Here is a 24,691-nt window from a genome sequence, read left to right as displayed (position 1 = left end):
TAATTTACATGTGTCTCGCGCGACAGACTAAAACGAGCATTTATTTAACAAACACCTTCTTTACTTTATAGCACCAAGCAACAACAAAAAACGGAGAGGCATTATTTAAAAAAAAAAACACCAGTTTTTTTCTCTCACCCATAAGATACCAGTAAACACCCATAAGGTACACACGTACACCGGATGAGACCTACCGCTCACTGTGACTGACCCCATGTGATCCAAGATTCACCGTGCACACTCGCCACCCTCCCGATTCACGAGAGCCACCAGAATAACTCTCAGCATCATCATCACGATTCAATATTGATACCACGCCTCCCATGCAGTGCATCTGGAGGTGTCTTGCGTCGGGGGTGGGGGGGGGGGGACTCCCCTGCTAGCAGCTGCACATGTTGCGGTGAACGCAGAAATGGCCTGCAGACGGCTAATACGTGCACCGTATTAGCCAGGGAAGCTGCTTGTCCCTGAGACAAGCGACAAACACGCGCTACAGCTTGGGCATCCATGCCACCGCACTAACACTGAAGCGAGAGAAACTCATGAGAGACCAGCATTGGAACCCAAAACCAACCGCGTCCCACCCATGTGAGGGTTGAGTCATTGCCTGCGTACCAAGCCTGCACTGCTACTGAGGGTTCCTGCAATGTGCCTTGCTGTCACAGGCTGCTCACAGTAGACTCTGCTCAGTCTGGAAGAAGCTGGTGAGATGGGGGAGATGAGGGGAGCCTTGTCTGCCGATTTCAGCCACCGCCGTCACCTTGGACAATCTCGCCATCACGAGTCACCTTCATAGAAACCGGTTCGGGAGTGCGCAGTACTAGACTAACTTTCTTGAGTTCCAACCAATTTGTGGTTAGAGAATCTCAACTGACTGTGCTGGCCCTGGCCTTGGACCATAATTCTTCCTGAACAGGGAGGCCATCTGTGGTGATCATTACCCTCAGGATCGACTAAGCCCAGAAGACGTCCTTGCAAGAATGTTCTCCCCCTACCAGCCCACACGAGCCAGGATCTCCGTACAACTGTGGCACCGAAGAAAGTCCAAGTGAGTTGATGGGAGACAGGGAGGCGGTTAGAGGATTCACTGCACCATGTTCCTAGAAGGTCCACTGGCAAAGGGCCTGCCTCGTACCCCTTTCACCCAGCATGTGATGGTTTGGCTCCATGACACACAGCACGCAAATCACGTGTCCTCTGCAGTAGCACTGCACTTCAGACAGTACAGGAGCACTTTCTGGAGGGAGATTTTCCCACCTTGGGCAATATCGATTTAGAAAATATAAAACAAGCAAAACAAAGCGCGTCGAAAATTCTGCCGATTGTCACGCGAGAAAGATCGTCCAGCGCGCCTCGGCTCAGAGAAATGAATTTTCAACAGCAATGAAAAAGTACACAATCTCTACACTAATTACGTATGCATCTCTGTTGCCATGAGCAAATACTGGAGCATGCATGGCGAGTCTGGGATCACACGGGGTTAGCCACACTTGTGAATACGTCTCATTTGGTATATTTTACTTACAAGCGTGTGTGCCGTTAACGTATGGATGCATGATTCTCTCAACTTCTCTTGCAGTCCTGCTGTGTAAGCTCTCTGACGTATTTTTTTCTGGTTGTACCGTGTGTTTTGCATTGAATAAATTCTAGTAATACCCCCATCAGTCATATCCTGTGAGACGGATGTAATATATAAGTGTACGGTGGCTGTCTGGGTTTGTGCGGTTATACCAGCTATGAACAAAAAAATCTCACTTGGTTGCTTGGAAACGGTTAGTCAGTGGTGACAGCCATGCTGCGCAGTGCTGACATCTATAGTGTGTGCGTGTGTTCACAGTCTCAATTCATTATTGTTATTATTACGATTTTTTTTTTTGCCAGGAAAGCCGCACTGTGCCCCTAACTCTTTTTAAGGAAGGTCCTGCTAAGTTTTCGCAGTAGGGGGCGATGTTGCTGTTGTGTGTAATCCCCCTAAAAATATTATTTTGCAGCACTGGGATGTTTGGACCAATACCAGTTACATTGTATGGGGGTTTTTCGTTTCCTATGGGAGGAAACCCACGCAGAACAGGGGGGGCAACTTGTAAACTCCACACACACATACACAAGGCACACGAGTCGGGAAACCAAAACCAGGGAATTTGTTTTTAAATCTGAGATGTGCACTGTGCCACCACCCTCCGATGGGCGCGGTTGGTTACGTACGATGCGAAAGAAGTTCAACACACATACTGTCCATTCACATTGAAGATACAAATGGTCAATATTGGCCAATACATTTTTCCTCCTGCTACCAAATTCAAAAATGAGTGTATTTCAATAAATTCCGTTCCGTGAAGTTATTAATCATTGCCACGGTTTAGTGGTGTCATTGGAATTACTGACGACCGCCCGTGTTTGTTTAAAGTCCGTAGAGTCATCAAAGTGTTGTCTTCCTACTCCAATGAGCCAATATTTCCATTAGCGACTGAGCCGGTGGTGGAAATTCCACATTCCATGGCAAGAGACCAGCCTCTCAAGAGGAAAATCACTGTTGACTCTCCACAACGTGGTACACATTTGATTGTTTCAACAGAAATTATCGACCGTGTAAATCCACAATCCAGAATTTAAACCCGTGACATTCTGAGTACGAGTCGAGCATCGTAACCACTGCGCCACGTGGCTGGTGTGCATATTAAATGAATGAATAATGTACGGGCCTTTGGGGCCGTCCATAAATGACGTCACGCGATTTTGGACGATTTTTGACCCCCTCCCCCTCGTCACACGGCGTCACAAAGCTCTGCCCCCCCCCCCCAAAAACATGCTTCAAATCGCTTTCAACTATTGTCATTGTAGTGCGTATTTCATGTGGCGCTGCACTCTGATGTTGTAGGAGAAACATTTATTAAAAAGTCAATTTAATTAAGTAGAACGTGTTGTCTATATTTATTTAAAGTTGCGCATTTTTACGTGACGTCACATTTCTCAACCCCCCTCCTTCGTCACACAGTCACAAATGTCTGACCCCCCCCCCCCCAGGTGCGTGACGTCATTTATGGACGACCCCTTTGTCAATCCACTGCTGGGTGGAGCCATCCCCTACGGGCTTGTTTGACTATACTTCACCTATTTGGTCAGTACGGGTTGGTGGAGAAGGGATGGTCCCAGCACGGGTTCGGATTTCACTTTGCCGTTGACGTGAACTCACCCACTCACTCAGCGTGCGCTCACGGCGCAGTGCGCTGATTCACTGCACCCACAGGTCCACATCGGTTTGTGTAGAGCTTGTGTGTCATTGTAGATCTGAAGTGTTCGTGACTGCAAGGATCCATACTCTTTGGTTCTGTCGGTAAAGTCACGTAGGTGAAAAAGTAATAATAAAATAAAATAATAATAAAAATTAAAATAACTAAATTTTGTTATTATATTTTTATTAAATTTTTTGTATTTTTTTACATTTTCACCTACGTGACTTTACCGAAAGAACCAAAGAGTAAGCTTGTGTGTAATCACGTGTGACGGTATATTTAGTGTTAATGTATATGCAGTGTGTATGCATGTACGTACACATCTGTACTAACCCCATACCTGTCAAACCCTCATCAGAGCCCGACCTTATTACAGATAAATTCACACCTTATTGGTCACCACGTGCCCCCTAGAAATCCCAACGTTCATCCTACAAAGTCTCATCGCAAGGGAGAAACACAAACAATAGACACATTTTTGTTTTGTTGGTGTCCGCATTGAAACGGCTGTACGCGTCGTATGGATCTCAAACACTCAATTTCCCTGTACAAGACACGGGGTGTAAACGGTATGGGATGGCAGCTATGCTGACCCTTGTGTGTGGAAGAGCATGAAAGCAAGTTGGCATGCACGTGTAACGTATGTGCCAATCTGTATGTATGAAGAAATACGCAGTTGGAATGTGCGAATACAAAGTATGTGCATGCATTCATGTGTGTGTGTGTATGTAACACGTATACATAAACGCAATACAGAAATGTGTGTTGTATTACAGCACGCGTTGTTTAGGTTTTATGAATACACGCATCACGTATATCCGTACACAAACACAAAACAAGAAGACCCAGGCACAGAATATAAAAAAAAAACTACACGAACTTTACAGCTTCCACGCTGGCAGTATCAACAAATTACCAGCGAAGTATGCCAAGTATGCGAACGCGGTAAACGCAATGCGCGCATCGCGTTACGCTGGGAGGAGGCTCCATCGTGGGGAGAAATCACTCGCAACCCCGGGGGGGGGGGGGGACACACCTGCGAGTGGAACAATGCATCCCCTCGGTATTATCACCGCACCATCGCAGACACCACCACCACCACCCTCGACCATTTATTCAGCGATCAAGATAACCCTACCACCCAGGAAACTTTCAGCAGCCAGCATTGACTGAGAAATGCACCTCGTCTCGTCCCACCTGAAGTGATTTCACAAAAGACAAAGGCCCCCCGTGTAGGCTTCGGCAGACTGTTGGGGCAAGTGCTGTGTTCAAGCGAGCAAGCTACGAGGGGAAGGCTGCCAACGGGCACGCGAGTGATGAGGTAGGGGGGGGGCAACGCCACGCCCGGCCGCCTTTGTCTCCCCACGTCACATCAGGTGATAATTTAAGACTGAATCGACCCGGGCAGAAGTTCAGAATCGGTTCAAATATTCGCCACTGTTATCGGTCGTGAGCAGGAATCGAACTCGGATCGCCGGGTTCATAAGCGCAGTCAGTGTGCGCTAACCACTGCGCCACCGCTCGCCATCCAAGTCATGTTACATACACCGAGCCAAAGATCCCCCGTATAGCCTGAACATGATTTTGGGGCAAGTGCTGTTCACGAGCACCTATGAAGGCCGGCACGACACACGAGGTGGATGGGTGACCAGCACCACGCCCGGCCCGCCTGTCTCCCTAGCAGCGATATTTACAAATCGAACCAGGCACCGTACTCATTTGAGGCCGAGTCGACTTAGGGGAGGCCCAGTACCGGTTTAGATAATCGTCCCTGGTGTTGGTGGCCGTGAGCGGGAATCCAACTCGGGGTCTGGACGTAGCGCAGCTCGCTAAACCACTGCGCCACCGCTCCACTTGAGACGACACAACACACACAACACACGCAACACACGCAACACACACAGAGCCGAGACACCTTTACCTGGCTCTGCCGGTGAGTCGTCATCGCGGAGGAGCAGACAGGTGGGCACCCGCAGGTAGACGCGACACGCGTGAGGCTTCACAATGAGCGCAGGAATGTTCGTCCCACCCACTCCAAAATAAAAAAAAACCTCACCCAACGCAGTCGTCAATAGGAAGAAGAATGTCCCCACTGGGCCAGGGTCTAAATCCTCTCTCTCTCACGTGAGCCTTGCCCCCCCCCTACCAAAAAAGGGGAGAGAGAGACAGAAGAGAATAACCCAACAAAAAAAACGTGTGATGGCAGATAGAGTTATAGTGTACACGAGATTACTACTACTGCTGCTGTTGCTGCTGTTGCTGCTGCTGCTGCGTCTCCGCGTGTGTGCGCGCGCCGCTGCTAGAATGAGATTCGGTCAAATGCGACCGGGTGGTTTTGGGTTGTAAAACCACAACCACCGCCCCACCACCCATTACACGCCCACGCCCCCCCGATCGCTTATCTCTCACCACGCTCCCCTCCTCCTCCTCCCCTGCTGCCCACCCCCTGTGAGTGCGTGAGGCCGCTTCCACGTAAGCGAAGCTTGCCTCTCGAGGCCACACAACTGCGAACTTATTACCGCACCGTCTGCCAAAAATAGGCGGATGGGATTTTTTTTTTTTGCCATGCGTGGGAGGGTTTAGTGCGTGAATCATATTCTTTACCCACCCAAGGTCCCTTTCTCCATTTCTTGCCACGCGTGGTTCTAATATTGTTCTCGAGGGGATTTTTTTTTGCTTAAGTATCGTATCGATACTTTTTATATTCAAGAGTGGAGTGTTACGCAATGTCAGATTTTTTTCTTGTTTTCTAATTTGCATTCGGTTCGCCTTATTTGGTTATACTGTACTGTTTTGGCGGTGGTGTAACAAGCCCAGATAACAAAAACAACGACATCTGGGTCTCTGTGCTCTGAAGAAGGCCATTGCCTGAAACGTCGCCAACTATTATATACAATATCATACATACAAATGTGTTGAATGTTTTGTTGTATTTGCTACCTTGTTGCTTATGGATTTTATTAATGATTAATAATCTAGTTAATCAACTGCTGTGTCGAGACGGATATGCAAGTTAATGTGTAATGCACGCACGACATTTGATACAGGAAACGTGCTCATATAACTATGAAGTCGACAATCTCTCATCAGAATATACTCTTATAATGAGTGTGTTATCAGCAAGGGGAGGTTGGAGACCTTTGAAGTAACTGAACTTGATAATGAGAAAGCAACAGGGTGCTGAACCTCCTGAGAAGTCGTTCAAATTCGGGCATTCTACCTGCTTTGACATGGATCCGGAACATGGGAACTGACACATCTGAAAAGTGCAAAAAATTATAATTAATCGGGGAGAGGGACATGTTGTGAATTACGCCGAGACACAGGAAAACACGCGGTGGTGAGATGTTAACTACCTCGCCTGGTATACAGGAGGTCGTGGGTTCCATCATGACCCTGAAGCCTGCTGTATATTTGGAGTTTGCATGTCTCCCCGTGGTCGCGTGGATTTTTCTCCGGGTCCTCCCATTTTCCCCTCCACATTAAGACCCACATGTTTGGAGTAATTGGCTGTTATGCATTTCCACACGATAAGCCAATTCGTTGAACTACCATTTGTGTTCAGGTCACTTCTGGAAACAGAGCTATATAGCTCAGTGGGCCTTACCTGGTTAAATAAAAAATAGCTCAGTATAGTTTAGAACACATGCATTTTCTAACAGACACATTAATGAGAGGAATCACATTGACGACAGTAAAGGAAAGCTTGGGCAGGACACGTAGGGCTAGAAAGGCCCATGGCCGGTGGTGTGGAGACTGGTGGTGGAATGGTAGCCCAAGTAGGGGAACACCAACGAGAGGACTGTCGAACAATGACGTCACTTGGGAAGGCCTTCCTCCAGCAGTGGGTAGACTACGGCTGCCGATGATCATCGTCATTCTGCGTGTACGTTGAACTTCTTTCGCAACGCACGTAGCCAACCGTGCGAATCGGAGGTTGCGGGCAAAGGACACGAAACTAAACACAAAAAGCAATTGGAAAGAAATTCGTTTTCTATCTTGAAAACTAATTTAGAATTACAAATACTGTAATGTCTCACTCGGATAACCCCCTTAGTTTAGCTAGAAAAGACTCAGCCATGCTTGGGATATTTGTTAGTTTCCTTATCAAGCATTTTTGCACGTGGCAAGCAACCTTCTGTAAACCCACACATAAAAGCAGATAACACTCATAAACCTATTTGTTGTACTGTCACCTACAGCAACCCCACAGCTACAACGCAGGTCAGGTGTCTCAACCAAATGATCTTGGTGCAAGCTCCTGCCGCTGCGACCTTTCGTCGCTGCGATGGTGATGTTGGCCAAACACTGCAGCATATAACCAGGCGTTGGCCAAACATCCTTGACCTCATGAGCCACAAACCCTAACCTTGGTCTGGCCGAGCGTCACAAGACACAGAGAGGGTCACTTGGGGCAGTCACCTGGAGAGGTCACGTAAGCCGTCTCGCTTGCGATGGCTGGCTGTGGAGTTTTGAGTTTAGAAATCTGCAGGTTTAAACCCCCTCCCCCTCCATCCCACTCGGGGGATAGTCCTCGTGTTCGGCTGTGCTGTCAGAAGCGAGTGCCCCGAGGCGCTCCTCGCTTCCGCAGATTTACTTTTTTTGCTGAAAAGTGTAAAACGATATAATTAGCTGCATCTCTGTGGAGGTGCAATTCGACTGGCCAGAAGCCGCATGGACCCCAACTGGCCAGCCGCGGGTTGTCAACCCGTGGCACATGCAGTACTCGTACGCATTTGCATTGCTCATAATATGACGCGAAGCGCAGTGGTGGAGAGCAGAGTATAACAGGAATCGGTTTACTGACTCAGCGACGATATGGAGCAATAACATTGCTTTATGAAAGAAAAAAAAAACGCAGAGAAAAACAATTTTCTCAATTTCATTTTTTCTTGTTCAATGAAAATTATTTCCTTTGTGTGTGCACGTGTTCTATTTCGGTTTCTGTTATTCCTACAGTGTTATTGCAGATGATGATTGGTGGTGCTCCAGTGGTTTGCACACTGCGCTATGAAACCGGTGACGTGAGTTTGATTCCCGACTCCAGCTGACATCATTTCGTGGATTAAATATGAACCGGCTCTGCCCAGACACTTCAAACCGCCGCTAGGCAGCACGGTGAACAATGGTCAAACAACCCTCAAGACTGGTACGGCGTTTTTTGAGGCCTTCGTTCAGCAGTTGATCAGCAGTGTACCCTAAATGATTATTTTTGGACGTTGGGGTATGTATGCATGAATCCCACAATCGTCTAACAATTCCGAGAAACAGGGGTGACGGCGATACAGTACACCGTTTAGCCTTATACACTGTTGAGACAAATGTTATTTGCGAGCACCTCTTATGGGCATCGCCACATATACACACACTTGAAGTGTTGTGACCAGACACACTCGCACCTAGCCTCCTCCATCTACCCAATGATTTGATTCATTTTAGGCTGAGTCTACATCGGAGCCCCAAAGCAAGCTCAGACGGAAGTTCCCAATAGTGTACGTGGCCAGGTAACGTTTCAGGGCTGTCAAGTTGAGGCTACTAAGCACAGTGTTTAAAAGTCAAGTGGCTGTATTAATACAGACTAGGTTAAATCGTGAGGATATAGACTTTTCACTACGATTCCAGATGGAGTCGCGATAGCTTGCATTTTTAAATCCTTTATATTAAGTTCACTTGCTTGCTTGCGCGCTTACGACCATGCAAATCTTTCGGTCGTTTTTTAACCCACTTCCCGTGTTCCAATCGAGCTGACATTTTGCACACAGACTCGTTGTGCGTGACAATTTATTTTCGTGAAATTTTTTTTCCTAAATTTTCCACTTTTTAGGACATTTTTTTTTTCATATTTTATTTAAAATACCAATGTGATAAAAATGAAACTTTTACTCAAGAAAAACAGAAATGAATAATAAAATAAAACCGATGCCACGCATATAAAGGATTTATAGTGACAAACTTTGTTTTCACGGATTAATTTTTTATTAGCGCGGTGTTTCGAATTCAACGTGTGTCGCCGATGAGCTAAGCAAATGGAGTGGGGCTCATCTCCAATAGCCGTCCTTAACAGGTGGAGAAAATTCCCACAATACCATGGTAAAGACCAGGCTATCCCACAGGAAAACCACCGATTTCCCGCAAAGTGAAAATTATTCATTGTAACCTGTTTAATCTAATTTATTTCACGATGGGCTGAGCCGACCACTGATGGGGATTTGGACGCGTAACCTTTCAATGGTGCGTATGTCTGGAACGCTCTTCCTTCCGATATGCACTTTTAAATCTAGACTGAAAACTCATTACCTTTAGAACTTCTTTCGTGTTGGGTTTGTTGTCCTTCACTCGCACACCTCCGATTAGCACGGTTGGCTACATACGGTGCGAAAGAAGTTCAACATACATGTATATATGTTGGAAATGGCCTGAATATTTTGAGTTTTTATAACGTGTGCTTGTGCACCACTGCCAATGCATTATCACAATATTTTTGATTATTTTTCCTGATCATGAGTCGAGTGCCTCTAACCACCGTATCTGTCACCGCCAGTATATTTAGTATAAAGCACCATACATCAACGTGTGTGTGTGCCGGAGGGGGGGTGGGGGGGCTTACGAAAATCACCACCGCATAGTGAGCTTTATATTCTACGATCGTAAGTGGCCAGCCAACATAATGTAACATTTTCTTGAAAACACATGGCTTGGGAGATCTCAAACTCGCTTGGCATTAACACTATTTCCGCTCACAAGATGCAGCAGCGGCTGGGCTTTCTGGCTCAGTTTGTTAACTTGAGTATGAATCCATTGAGCCATGCGGTCATCTCACATCTGCTAGGCTGATGTCAATGCGGAACTTTTTGCCTGCATTTATTTTAGCGCGGATGTGATTCCACTTGCCTTGTGAAAAGCCCTGGCGGCTGCTGTAGCTGTCAAAGTGCACGCAGCATGTATTACGATTCATTGCGTCCTTTTACCGTCACCAGAAAATGCCACTCCGAGTTTAAAGATGGCAAGAAAAAGTTGTTTTAGGTAGCCGTTTGCCATTTTACGTAAAAAACAAAAAACTAGTCTCTTTTCAATCACGTCATCTGCTGATTGTACCTGTGAGAAAGGTCAGAGGAAATATTCCCGATCGCGTCGGAGCTCAGAGGCTAAGCAGGCTTGAGCCCGGATCGTGCACAAAAAAACAGGGTTGGTGTAGGAGGCTGCTGTGGGACTCCGTGATGGGTAGCCAAGCGCAACACAGCGCAGCAGGAACACAAATCCACTGTTGTAATGTACAGAATGTCGAACTTCTATCGCACCGTACGCAGGCAACCGTGATAATGGGAGGTGCGGGGGAATGATAACAAAATAAACAGAAAAAGCAGTTTTTGTATAAATGTAAACCGAGATAAAACGAACTTCCAAAAAAAAAGGTGTGGGTAGTCTCACCTAATTGAAGACATCTGGCTAGTGTGGAAGAGTAGGCCAAAAATACCCTTTCGATGGGGGGGGGGGGGCTCTCTCATTCTCCCTCCAATGGAGGCCCTTCTGCCAGCAGTGGCAAGCGCGATTAGTTTCAGGACTGCGCCTTTACCTTTCACAAGAGGTTTTTGTTAGTTAGATCGCGTAAATATATAAATGTGTCGTTAAAACCCGCCACCACCCGACACAGCCAACTAGTAAGGGTTGTCACGTAAACAGAACATGCCAATTCGTCACTAGTACAGCACACCGGTGTGTTGGAGAGCCAAGCTAAAACATTTACAACCCGAGCACGACGTTTCGCCAGTAATTACAAGTAGCTTCATCAGGCGACAGCCAGATTTGTGGAGTCTTGAGGCAAGTGCTCTTGTGTTAAGTGTTATATTGGACAGACGGGACGTAACATTAGCGTAAGACTAAAAGAACACCAAAGGAACATTACATTCTCCCAAACACAGCTGTCAGCAGCAAATCAAATAACAAGAGCATTGTAACTGCCCAAGTAATTAAAACGTTCAAAATACCGTACATTGCGGGAGTAACTAATAAACTAGCCAGATGTTTGGAAAAACAAACCATCCGAGTCAGATTTGGCACGCTACATAAAATACAGAATTTTATATCTGGTACAAAAGATGTGTTACCGAAGCTACCAACCAGAAGGTGTGTACAGGATTAACTGCACGTGTGGTAAATGTTATGTTGGGCAAACAGGACGAATGATCAGCACGAGACTAAAAGAGCATCAGAGAAATATTAAATTCTCCCAAATACAACTGTCAGCAGTAGCAGAACACGTGTGCGAAGAAGGGCACTCAATTCATTTGGATAATGTTGAAGTGTTGTGCAAAACTAGCTACTACTGGCCAAGACTAATTAGAGAATCTATCGAAATTGAAATAAATAATAACTTTAACCATTCGGATAGCTACCGCCTTAGTGTTGCGTGTAAGCGAATCATCAAATAATACATTATTTAAATGCATGCCTACAAAAGGCAGCTACTTCAATAGGGATTACTTTTGGCCGGGCTATTTTAATAAACACAATAGACAGGAAGGACAAGTTCAAAGGGCTCGCATAATGTACGTTGCCTCAGTAATCCCCCCCCCTCCCCACATTGTGCAAGAGCGCAGAAGCGTGGCAACCACATCTACTCCTCTATATAAGGAACGAAACAGATGGACTGCTCCACAAATCTGGCTGTCGCCTGATGAAGCTAGTTGTAATTACTGGCGAAACGTCGTACTCAGCTTGTAAATGCTTTGGCTTGGCTCTCCAACACACCGGTGTGCTGTACTCGTGACGAAATGGCACGTTCTGTTTACGTGACAACCCTTACTAGTTGGCTGTGTCGGGTGGTGGCGGGTTTTAACGACACATTTATATATTTACGCGATTGAACCCCCCAAAAAAACCTCTATTATGGATGATATTGGTCGCGAAAGCCTACATATTAAACTGACCTTTACCTGATTAAATTATTCAACACGTGTTTGTACAATTAATTGTAATGCAAACATCTTACCTATGTAACCATTCCATGTTCATGTAAAATCAAATCTGGCCCTGAGAGTATTGTTACTATGCAAGCACGGCTCTGTCAGTCTCTCAGCACATTATTATTCAGTAGCCTTTAAATGTTGTATAAGCACATATGTTGCCATTTCCAAAACACTATTGAAATTACTTTGACTAATCAGGCCTCTACGGAATGTAAATAGTTTGTGAATCAATGCTGTATTATTACGCTATATTAATGACAGTATTTGCGTGCTTTGCCATTTATTATTTTAATCAGGATCATGACGGATGGTCGACTCGCCACGGATGACGACAATGATGATTTCGCATCCCATTTCATAGCCCTGCAAACCGTGTGTGCCTGCACATTCTTAAAGGTCTCTTGCGAAATGGACACACGCCGCACTGTTTCCGTGTGCGTTAACCCAACCGTAAAGGTTGCGATGTTTATACGCGTGCCCATAAAGTTCTGCGTGCTCGCACTTTCATCGTAAACCGGTTATAGGGCGTGCGACTGCCGATGGGGGAGGCTGCGTAGCAAAATTGACGGTTTTGGGGGAATAAATTCAGCCCTTCATCCCTGCGAGAGCCGATTAAATAAACACTGGATTGCAATTGCCCATTAGAACAACTGGCTTTCTCAACTCAGGAGCGGAAGAATCGGGGCCAGATTAAGGTTATGAAGGGCATTAGGTTAAGAGGGAAGGGTCTAAGTATGTATTACATATTTCAATTTGCTTAGTAAAGCCGTCACACATTTATTCACCCGTATAAAATGAACAAAGTGTTTCGACTCAAGGTACATTCATTGGAGGGCGTTATGGGTTAATCTGACCTTGGGAGGAATGCAGAATTGTCAGCAGTTGCTCAAAGCTGTAACAGATGAGCACCGTTCCACGCTTCATCGAGCTGCAAAGTTAAGATTTTGTTTTATTACGCAGAATATTCACGTAACAGTTTAAGTAAATACAGTTAATGGGATAATTACGTAACTCAAATCAGCGCATTCCTGCCAACACGTGGGTTCAAGAGTTTGCCCATTTCATAACTTTTAGAGATAAAATGAAAAAAAGAATGACGAATAAATGTTCAGTCTCATCCCCCATACGCCTTTGTTGCTGGGGTCAGTGCTGCTTGGCCAGAAGCTTGGAGAGTTGAAGTTCTGAACCTGCAACAGAGCGGTGATACATCGCACACCTAATCATGATGCCGATGACGGCCGCTCACCCCCCCTCCATGGAGGCCACCGACTCATCAAATGAGTGACTCATGCAGCCAGCCATATATGGCTGCAGGGTTTGGTGGTACATGTTGTTCATGTCGTTTATTGTGAAATTTCGGTCACAGTTCCTATGATCACTGTTACATTGCTTATGGCTTTATTTTGGTGATTTCGAAAAGTTTTTTGGTTTGGGCATGTTTGTTTGTTGTAGTACGGAGTTAGAATGATGGCTTTAATCTAAGTTGTTTTGTGGTTGTTGTTGTTTGACTTGCATCCCACTGGGATTTTTTCACAGCGTTGGTGTACGGTGCTTTTTTTCTGGAAGAATTAGCAATTTTTTCCTGGATTTTTCTGTTTGCGCATTGTCACTTTAAGATGTTTTTTTGTTCATGTTTTAGTTTGTTTGTTTGTTGCGGTTGCACCCGATTCAAGAGCCGAATGGCTCACAGGGCTCTACCAAATAAATGAAACTGAAATAAATGAAACTGAAACTTGCGGAAAGTCAATAGCGAGTGGCTTTCCTACGGAGAGACTTAACCAGTCATGGCAAAGTGGAATTTCCACCACCACCGGCTTAAGAGTTCGCCACAGGAGATTTGCACCACACCCCATGGTCCATTCAAGCAGAGAGGGAACGCAAACACGTAGGGACCCCCCCCCGCCCCGTGCTCACAAACCCTAAAAGTATGCACCTGGTATTTGTGCTTTAAGGCAATGCTGTCCGCGCTGCAATGGGGAAAAAAAGAGTTGGGGTGGGGTGAGGGAGCGGCTGTGACAGAGCTGGAAACGCGAAGACAGCGGTGACGACTGCGACCGGGCACTTGGGTGACGCACCGAGAAGCCGGTTCAGGCACACTGGTTGGGCGTAGTGCCATCGAGATGACATTTACATGGAGCGGCACCGTGGCGAGATGTTAACTCCCTTGCTTTGTGTACAGGAGGTCGCGGGATCGGTCCCTACCACGACGCCTTTGTATTGAGAGTTGTCATGGTCTTTCTCCCCGTGGTCGCGTGGACTTTTCTCCAGGTCCTCCCGTTGTTCCCTCCACATTAAGACCCATGCGTTTGGAGCAATTGGCTGTTATACATTTCCACGTGATAAGCCGCTTCTTTGAATTATCATTTGTGGTCAGGTCACTTCTGAAAAAAGAGCTGTGGGCCTTACTTGGCAAAAAAAAAATGTGTGTTCAATAGTTACATCACACTCGGTCCCAATTCAGCGGTAACTGCTGGCGGACGCACGGTCCACGCGTGAATACGAAGTCGTCGTGACAGGGAGGGTGGCCACGCTCCTAAAGTCGTGCACGGGACGCAAGCGCAGCGCTGTGGTGAACGGACGCGTTCGAGCAGAAACAACACCACCAGCGGGGGCGTGCGAGGTTGGCGAATAAAGAATCCATGCATAGCGTCTATGGGTCGCGTGGTTCAATTTGTGATGGAAAATAGCAGCATCAATCACAGCACCGGCCATGCCGTTGGAGGTGCGACCACATCATCCGATCCATAGATCCTGAGGTTGACATTTACACACAAAATCGCTGCGTGGCAAATTGCCGTCAACGCGACTCTCGTCGCGAATTATTCCATGCACAATGCGGCATCCTTGGGGGCCGTTCATAAATGACGTCACGCGATTTTGGACGATTTTTGAACCCCCCCCTCGTCACACGGCGTCACAAAAAATCAGACCCCCCCTCAAATATGACGTCACAAAGCTCTGCCCCCCCCCCCAAACCATATTTCCATTTTGAAAATAAAACATGCTTCAAATCGCTTTAAACTATTGTCATTGTAGTGCGTATTTAATGTGGCGCTGCACTCTGATGTTGTAGGAGTGTTGTTATAACAATTAGTGTTGTTATAACAATTCTATATTCATTTAAAGTTGCGCATATTGATGTGAAGTCACATTTCTCAAACTCCCCCTCCTCGTCACACATCGTCACAAATGTCTGACCCCCCACCCCCTTGGATGCGTGACGTCATTTATGGACGGCCCCATGAGACTGATCAAGACTTCTCCGATATCGTCAAACATTTCGCTCGTAATAAACAACAGCAGGTGCGTGCGTGCCTCGAGGAGCTCGACATGAATATTCGAACGAGCGTCCAACAGCGATACCTGGTTTACCGTCTGCTCTGAACGACGATCGTGTGCGCGCTTGTACGTCGGAGCGCGCCGCAGCGCATCGCAAATCCCGCAGCGTGTGCTCCTCCGAGCAGTGTGGAACGTGAGCACGAAGTTACGCAACAGCGGCCCTGTGGTTGAGCAAAGTCAACCGCCACCTCGCAAAGGGTCGACTTGCACCTGATCTACATTTGCAAAATGTTTTACATCACCACTATCATGAGCCCTGATCTATCGGCTGCTGGATAAAGGCCTCTCCACGCTGACGCCAGCGTTGTCACAATCTAGCACATGAGCAAACCTCATTACTCCACTCCCAAGGTGGCTTGGCAGCCAACACCCATTTGGCTGCCATTGCCACTCCGCGTGTCGAACGACGATTACCCCTCCTCCCCCAGGCCACTTGCTTTAATTATCAACATGATCTCTCCCATTTGCATTTGTTCTTCTGATCATCCATGTGTTCCTCTTTGCCATCGCTCAATGTAATTCCCAAACGGGGGCACTTCTCCACGATTCTCCCCACACTTTGAACTCTTTGGTCTCTATTTGTTGCTGTTAATGACCGTGCTTCCGAACCACGACATAGCAGGCAGCGCACAATGACGCCTGCTGTGTTTTCCAGTTCGTGTCCCTCCGACAAATATCTCCACTTGGCTAACCGGTTCAGATATGTCACCGACATTGACCATGAACAGGAATCACACACACACATGCATAGCACAACAACGGGTGTCCCATTCAGACTATTGAACGGCAAGGGCAAGTGCTGTCAGTGACCACTTACTAAGGCCAGCACGGCACACGAGGGAATGTTGTTCACGGGACTATGAACACTCGACTGCCTTTGTCTCTCCACGTGCTGATATTCGCAAAATATACCGGATAATCATGAAGATGGGTTGACCAATGTAAGGCCTGAGAACGGTTCAGATAACAGTTGCCATACAGATACCAGTTGGACCGTAGGTTGGCTTTCTCTGCGTGTGGAAAGGGATGAGATTCTTTAAAAGTTCTTCCTCCCGGTTTCCTCAACAAAACGAAATCAAGCTACAAGGTGCGATAATCGGTATTGGCCAAACATCCCAACGCTTAAGATCGACCCACAACAATCACCCAATTGGGATTACACGCAGCAACAACATTGCTCTCCCCTACTGCGCAAAAACTTGGTAGGTCGCTTTTGAAATAATAGACTCTCGAAACTCAACGAGGCTTTCTTGGTGTGAACAAGCGGAATTGGGCGAGGCCAAATTAGATGCGATTGGCGTGCGTTTGAGAGAGAGACAGGGCGAGCGGGGTTGGGGTCATATTGCAGCAGAACAGACTCGGAGTTCACGTTTTACAGCGCTGTGTGCAGGGCTCGTCGCGCACAAAGTGTTCGCTGCTGCTGCTGAAGTCATCACGCGCACGGTCGACTACGTGGGGTACGAAAGAAGTTCAACATACACACAGTGCCCGGGTCGCTGGGATCCATAGCGCAGCGTGCTAACCGCTTCACCGCTGCTCCCCACGTACATACACACACATGCACGCATTATGCAGGCTACCGGATATAATCATCTTAAAAATGCTTCGAATCACATTTTTTGGTTTGTGGCAATGCCCATGGGTTCACTCTGTTTTGCAAAACATCAGAATTGACTTCATTTGAGAAAGCCCCTTTTGTTCTGTAAATACACAAGTAACTCATAAACTTGTTGTTGTTTTTACGTACAAAATTGCTTCGCAAGCCATTTCCACGCTCCGTGGGCCACCCGCCTATTTCTCAACCCACGTGCCAACATTTCTCAGTTTCTAAGCCACCCAGGGACAGAGAGAGAGAGTGAGTGAGAGGAGTTCCCAGCTAGCTCTAAGTAAAATGCGTGTTTTTTTTTTAAAGGAGGGACTTTTGATAAGCTTCACGAATTCACGGGCCAGCCACTCACTGCCGGAAACAGCGATGTCCGTCGCAAGTCACCGCAAGGCCCCAACCACCAACACTGCCCCCCCTCCCGCCATTCGTCTGTCTGCGGGCGCAGTCTGTAATGTTTTGCGAAATGCCCTATGAAAGTTCCTAATGCTGCGTGAATGATTGCACCGCTGACGAATGTGCGTAGTTTCATTCAAAATAACAAATGTCGCGAGGTCATGCAACCACATATATTGTTAGAATAAAAATGAGAAGATACGTGGATGACTAACTTTAAATGCTAAAACAAAGTAATTTGTATCGACTGAATGACTCCGCATTAATTCAATCAGCAGACGAAGATCTCCGATTTCAGTAACTACTCGGAGTGTACCGATTCACCCTCCTTGCGATCCAACTTTCTTGTTGCGATTCAACACAAGAAACGATGCTCTTATGAATATTATGGGAAACGGAATGGCCTCTCGTGACTGGCAGAGTTGCATGAATCCATCACATACAACATACTACTATGCTGAATATTAATCGAAAAAAAAAACAGATTCCTACACAATCGATTCCAAACGTGTACAGTGCGCGCTTTGCAAAATATATATACATCGATGCATCATTACACCCCTAGCAATTACATAATGTTGCATTATAGTTGACTTTCATCCAGGGCCACCCAGAGATTACTGGAGGCCCAGGGCAGCATCCCACGTTGGTGCCCAAGCAGCTGGATAGAGGGGGCTGAATATGCACGACACAGGCTGGGGAGGAGATGGAGATGATGCAGTACAGGAAGATGTGGAGCCGAGTGGACTTGCCGAAGACTGGTACAGCGGTGTCAAGAATGGCCTCTATGGAGGAGGCTCTTGAAGGCCGCTGCTACTGGACAGTTGTGGGGCATTCGCCCTCAAACAACAACGGAGGCCAGAGGAGCGACGTTCACAACAACGAGCGGAGCGCAAAAACACCGCAAGTTGGCACAATAGGGGGCACAGCTTGGCGCATCTGCCAGCCATCTCAGTCGGCCAACCCACGGTACCTGCAGGGTCTGTCTTCTCCGTGACTTGTCAGCAGCGAGCCTTTGACACATCGCGTGGCCTCAAAGTGCACCTGGCCTGGCACGGGCACCGTGGTGACGTCACCGTCACTTAGCTGGCGAACGGCGGGGATATTGGTTTTGGTATTCAGACAACAACCCCCTCCCCCCCAGCCTACTGCGGAGTCCTCTGTCATGTGAGGACCCCAGGGGGCAAATTGCTCAAGAGGATCGGTGGGGGGCTGTAAGCCCCCCCCCCCCCCACTGACCCTCTTGGGTGGCCTTGCGCTCAACTTTGGGATTAACTTATCCCTGAGATACGCTGCCGCTCGTCGCACAGCGTGCTGTCATACGGCACGGTTATTTTTTTTTACACGCACACTGTGCACTGAAGAACGCGGTGGGGTGTTTTTTTTTCTTTCTCATATCAAACTGGCTTTCGCCAAGGCTTTTTTGCGGACTACCCTGATGAACCCCTCGTGATCTCAGGTAATTTGGTCACCTGGAGGAGGTGTAAAATGATACCAGGTGCTAGTACCCCCCCCCCCCCGCCACCTCTGGCGTGGTGAAGTATGGTCAAACAATTAGAGTGAAATGACCGACAATGGTGTGGTAAAGCCATCATCCAGCACTGGTATTGACAAAACACTGCACATTACCTAATAACGACACTACTGCATTATTGCTTCACACTCGACTTGGTTGTTCTAGACCAGTGGATCTCCCCCTCAACCCATGTGTGACGAGTGAGAGTGTGAGTAAACAACAGGTCCTGTGCCTCCCCAAGGTCGACTCAGCCTTCAATGAGAACCTGGTGCAGTGTGTAAACATGAGCACTGGGGAGACAAAGGCAACCAGGAGTGGTGTTGACGACCCATCCCGTCGTGTGCCGTGACGGCCTTCATAGGTGCTCGCTAACAGTACTTGCCGCAACCGTCCGTTAAGGCTATACGGGGGATCTCTGTCTTTGTATTAATAAAAGTGCACGTGCATGCATGCAAGCGCGCACGTTACCACAATACCTATGTACTGTGTGTACGTTGAATCATCTACAGGCGTCCCCTCCTCCGTGTTCATCGTGGTGATGTCAGCAGCACATCTCGGCGTCTGCAGTAGAAATACACCCTGGAGCCCGCCCCGTCTAGCGGTGCAGAATGTACGTATGCACGTTGAACTTCTCCTCGCACCAGAAGACGTCTCTGTGCGCTCTGCAACTTGGCGCTGACGCTCTCTGCGCACGTTTTGACATTTCATTTTTGTCCTGCACGTTAACCACGCCATAGGCTTCCCCCCCCTCCCTGCTCCAAAAGGCCTTTTTGCACCCCGCCAAGGGCGTGTGTGCCCCCCACTGCTTGAGAACGGTTGAACTCGCCTGCGAGAGATTATCACAGGATCGAAAACGAACTGCAGCACTGAACGTATCCCACATCTGACGATAACCCAAGGAAAGGAGGGGTCCACAATGCAGTTCTACAGGAACTGTTGATGTGTTTTTTGTTTGTTTTGTTTTCTGGCCTGCACTCCTGCTGTGGCTTTTCTCACCAACTTCAAATGTATGTATTTTTTCTCGACAATGCCACAGAAGAGAGTTTAGTAGTTGTGGTTAAGGTAGGTCTCTTTTTATCGCAGCCCCGAAGTGTTGGGTGGCTGGCGGCGTGGGAAAAAAGACCCGCCTGCTAAAGGCTCTTGGTGGTTCGTCTTCCGTCTTTCCTCACGAGGGGGTGAAGGCTGGAGCAGAGAGTGCAGTTTTGTTCTTGCTGTGGTTGTCCCACCTGATGACGATTGCTTGTGTTGCGATCGAAACGTCGTCATCTATTATTTTTCTACCCACGTGACTTTACCGAAAGAACCAAAGAGTATGGGTTCCTGCAGTCACGAAAGCTTCAAATAAAGATTGTGGTCGAGGTGGAAGCATATAACTTTAACTTCTTCTGTTTCACGTTTAACGATTGTGTGTTTAAAGTTCACTGCGCCATGCCCCCCCCCTCCACCTCTGAGATTTGGAAGCCAGTCCTCCCCCTTAAACAGTCCTGGAGGTGCAACCTTGAACCGTCTACACGGGCTGCTGTTACACCCACGTGTTGTTTGGGTACTTCTCTTCCAGGTGTGTGCATGTTGAACTTCTTTCGCACCGTACGTAGCCAACCGTGACAATCTGAGGCGCGGTGGAAGGACAACAAACTAAACGCAAAAATCAGTAACCCAGCCGCATACGCAAGCACTTGGCGTCAATCTGCAACTCTACGTTAAAATAAATGTATAATAGTCAACGTTTCGGGAAATGGCCTTTCGTCAGCACGACATAGGGAGGCCAGGGTTTGCCCCACCCTACCTCTTCTCTCTTGCCTCTCTGTGTCATGTGAAGAAGGGTCATTACTCGAAATATCGTCGCTTATATCGTTTATTTCTGTTTAAGGCCACGGTGTTCTTGACGGCGGGCGTGGCGCGTGTGTTTTCGTGATTTGTGCTTGACCACCGTTGCCAATGCAGCAGCAGCACCATCACCAAAAACAAATGAGTGTACGTTCAAAAACCAAAAAACAAGTTCGGTATCCTCCATCGCAAGAAGAATTTCACTGCGAACTTGCTGCGCGCGAATCGCCACGGAGAAATGTGCGGCAGCACCCCGAGCTGTTGGTTTGCAGTTACGGGAAAAAAAAAATTGGTCCATATCATCATCATCAGCGCAGCTCGTTTATTTATAGTGCGCTTTTTCCACACAGTGATGCTGTCCACGAGCCAGCAACAGCGAGTACAGCGGCACCACTGTGCACAAGGAGACATGCAGTGTTCACTTGGTCTCCTCCCTTAAACTAAACAACATTTTTTTTCTCCCCAAGTAAGGCCCACTGGGCTATGTAGCTCTTTTTCAGAAGCGACCTGCCCACAAATAATAGCCCAATGAAGTGGCCCATCATGTGGAAATTTAGAGCAGCCAAATGCTCTAAAGGCATGCTTATAAATGTGGAGAGAAAAATCCGGAGGACCCGGGAAAAAAAAATCTGCGCGACCACGGGGAGAGAAGACATTGCAAACTCCAAATATACAGGCACGTAGAAGCAGTAACTTTTGACGATTGCAATTTACAACTTCCATGATGATAAATTGAATGAATATACTTTATAGTGTTTTGACTAGCCATCATACAAAGACGGTCACTGCATCACGGACTTTCAAATGCGCTTCTGCAGCCGTCTGGAACGTTCCTCCTTCCGATATTAGGAAGCCACTGGAGCTGTGCACTTTTAAATATAGGTTGAATTATTTTTTATTTTGAATTGCTCGTTGGGTTACTGCCTTTTGTAGTTGTTGTCCTTGCCCCGAACCTCCAATTAGCACGGTTGGCTACGTACAGTGCAAACTAATTTCAACATACTCTTAGGTTTTTTTGGTAAAGTCACGTAGGTAAAAAATAAAATTACTAAAAGTAGTAATAGAAATAAAATAAAATAATAAAACAAAATAATTTTCTATTATTACTTTTAGTAATACTTTACCAAAAAAACCTAAGAGTATGAATCCTTGCAGTCACGAAAGCTTCAAATCTAGAATTAATTTCAACATACATACATTATGGTTAAACACAAAAATACTGTACTGTACACAAAGACAAAGTCCCCTTAACAGACTGTTGGGGCAAGTGCTGTTAGCGAGCACCAATGAAGGCCGGCCACTCGGCCAGGCACACGAGAGGGTGGGTGGCCAGCACCACGCCCGGCCACCTTTGTCTCCCGATTATCGATGTTTACACACTGCACCGGGTACTCATTTGAGGCTGAGTTGACCTAGGGGTGGCCCAGGACTATTGTAGATATCACTGTACACAGATCACACCCGTATATGTTTCTCAGTCAGGCCAAGTGGTTCTATCAAAAGTGTGCAGTAAACTGTTGTAAAGCTGAACGCATTACCAGTACCCCAGATCTTGGACCAATTTAATTCCTGCCACCTGAACTCAAAATGTCAATTCTCGTCGGGCTGGCAGACCCTAGTCTCCCACTGATTGTGAGCTGAGGTCAGGATTTGAAGCCAGGTCGTGGGGTTCATGAGCTAATAAACTACCCCCACACTGCTCCCCGCACACACCCACATGTAACACACGCATAACAAAGACAAAGATCCCCCGTATAGCCTTAGCAGACGCTTGGGGCAAGTTTGTTAGCGAGCACCTATGAAGGCCGGAACGGTACACGAGGGGGTGGGTGGCCAACACCACGCCCGACCGCCTTTGTCTCCCAAGTGGCGATGTTTACACACTCCACCAGGTACTCATTTGAGCCTGAGTTGACCTAGGGGAGGCCCAGGACCGGTTCAAATAATCGTCACTGGTGTTGGCCGTGAGCGGGAATCGAACTCGGGTCGCAGGGATCATAGTGCAACGCGGCTAACCGCTGCACCACCACTCCCCCACTCGCACGGTCACACGCGCACACTGTGTATACACGTACGCATTTAGCAGTGACCTTAAATGGCATTTGTAATTTGACAAAGCGACAAGTAATATTTCAGTACTCTGAAGACAGATTGCGTCAAAACGTTTAGCAATGGTAATACTGTCATGTTTTAACACGTTGGCGTTTGCTACCAATATTATTCACAATAGAGGTTTTATGCTTTAGATCGCCGAAGTATAAATGTGTCGCAACCCTCCGCCAACCGATGATGCTGGATGCAATTGCCAGCGAAACGTCGTACTCAAATTGAAAATGTCGTAGATTTGCTCTCCAACACACCAGCGTGCTGTACTAGTAACGGATTGGCCACGTTCTGTTTACGTGACAAACCTTACTGGTTGTGTCGGGTGGTGGAGGTTTACGACGCATTTATACGTACTCGATCTAACCCAAACACCTTTATTATGAACTGTAATGTACTGACCAGTACACACACTCGCACTTAGGAGATCACAGTCTATTACCCCTCACTCATGCACTTATCTACAGATTACGAACAAGGGACTTACAAACAAGAGTGGCATCGTTACCTTGGTGTTCCTTTCTCGGCTGCTCATAGAGAGCTCCAGTCCATCATCGATAATTATTATCCAGTGCCTTCGGGGGGGGGGGAGGGAGTGCCGGATTTTAAAAAACCACCGGATAATCCCACCAATCATGATTTAAAATAGTTTATTTTTGCATATTCTCGCGTGACATTATTATTTTTAGGTGTTGCGTGTATGTTTGTGTTTGAAATTTATTTACGATGTGAAATTGTCATAAACACACAAATATATTGAAAAAATAAATATCCTTGTCAAAAGTTACCGTATTTACCACTCCAATCTCGAAGACTCTGCATGGGGTGATGTACGTACTACGATCTTGTTTCAACAAATTGATGTGTTTGACGATCACCGGACTGATGCAGCCTTTAGACCGGTGCTCCACCAAACGCCGAATCACATTCACCTTTCCACCAGATCGCATGGACTATTTTCTTGTTTTTATGACGGTAGTTTAAAGTCATTAAAATAATATATATACGTGCATTATGTTCATTGTTTAAGTGGTTGTATGTAGTGTCTAATGCTCTGTATATATATTTGATACTGAAATAAAGCATAGCTACTTTTTTACTGGTAGGAACCACCTGGTTCCACCAGTCCACAGGGGATTATTGTGTCCGTCCGTCGTGCATCAAAAAATGGGAGGGGTGGTGCTGGATGGAGAGGGGAAGGTGGGGAGGGGCTGGGTGGGGAGGGTGGGGAGGGGCTGGGCGGGGAGGGGAGGGTGGGGAGGGGCTGGGTGGGGGGTGGGAAGGGTGGGGCTGGGTGGGGAGGGGCTGGTCACCTCGTGGTGCCCTTATAAAACTCAACGTTTAACCTACTCACGCCGGCTTGTGCCTGCCCTCACAATCGGCCATATTTGCGGAATACACCACGCCGCCGTTGACCCTGGCCATTGACCGAGCAACCCAACGTTCCTACCAGCTCCCTCCGCAGGAATGTGTTTTTTGTCAAGCACGTGGTGCCGATCACCGGCCTTTGGAGCGGCCTGGGACCACAGGATATTGTTGGAAGCAGCCGGACAATCGATGATCAACTGTGTATATATATATATACACACACACACACATATTCCTCTCCGCTTAAATAAGCGTTGGAATGTAATTGTTAATGACTCGGCGCCGGTGGTGGTAACTCCACATTCCTGTGATGGAGGCCATTCATGTCATAGGACGACTA

General features: G+C 47.1%; 1 protein-coding gene across 2 annotated transcripts in view; it reads right to left on the bottom strand.

The window, feature by feature from the left end:
- SLC45A3 (solute carrier family 45 member 3) overlaps window positions 1-24,691 on the bottom strand; it is an 89,188-nt gene that overhangs the window by 28,995 nt on the left and 35,502 nt on the right. Inside the window, exon 1 of one of the 2 annotated variants that reach the window (XM_061566434.1) lies at window positions 5,155-5,524. The exons of the other annotated variant lie outside the window; for it this stretch is intronic. The gene's annotated coding sequence lies outside the window, so the exon portion shown is untranslated. Of the gene's footprint in view, window positions 1-5,154; window positions 5,525-24,691 lie in introns of those variants that run through there. 2 annotated transcript variants of the gene reach the window in all.

This window comes from Lethenteron reissneri, chromosome 37, assembly GCF_015708825.2.
Source record: "Lethenteron reissneri isolate LAM-NWPU_2019-01 chromosome 37, ASM1570882v1, whole genome shotgun sequence".
NCBI classification, from domain to species: domain Eukaryota; kingdom Metazoa; phylum Chordata; class Hyperoartia; order Petromyzontiformes; family Petromyzontidae; genus Lethenteron; species Lethenteron reissneri.
This window is presented reverse-complemented; position numbering and strand designations above follow the sequence as displayed.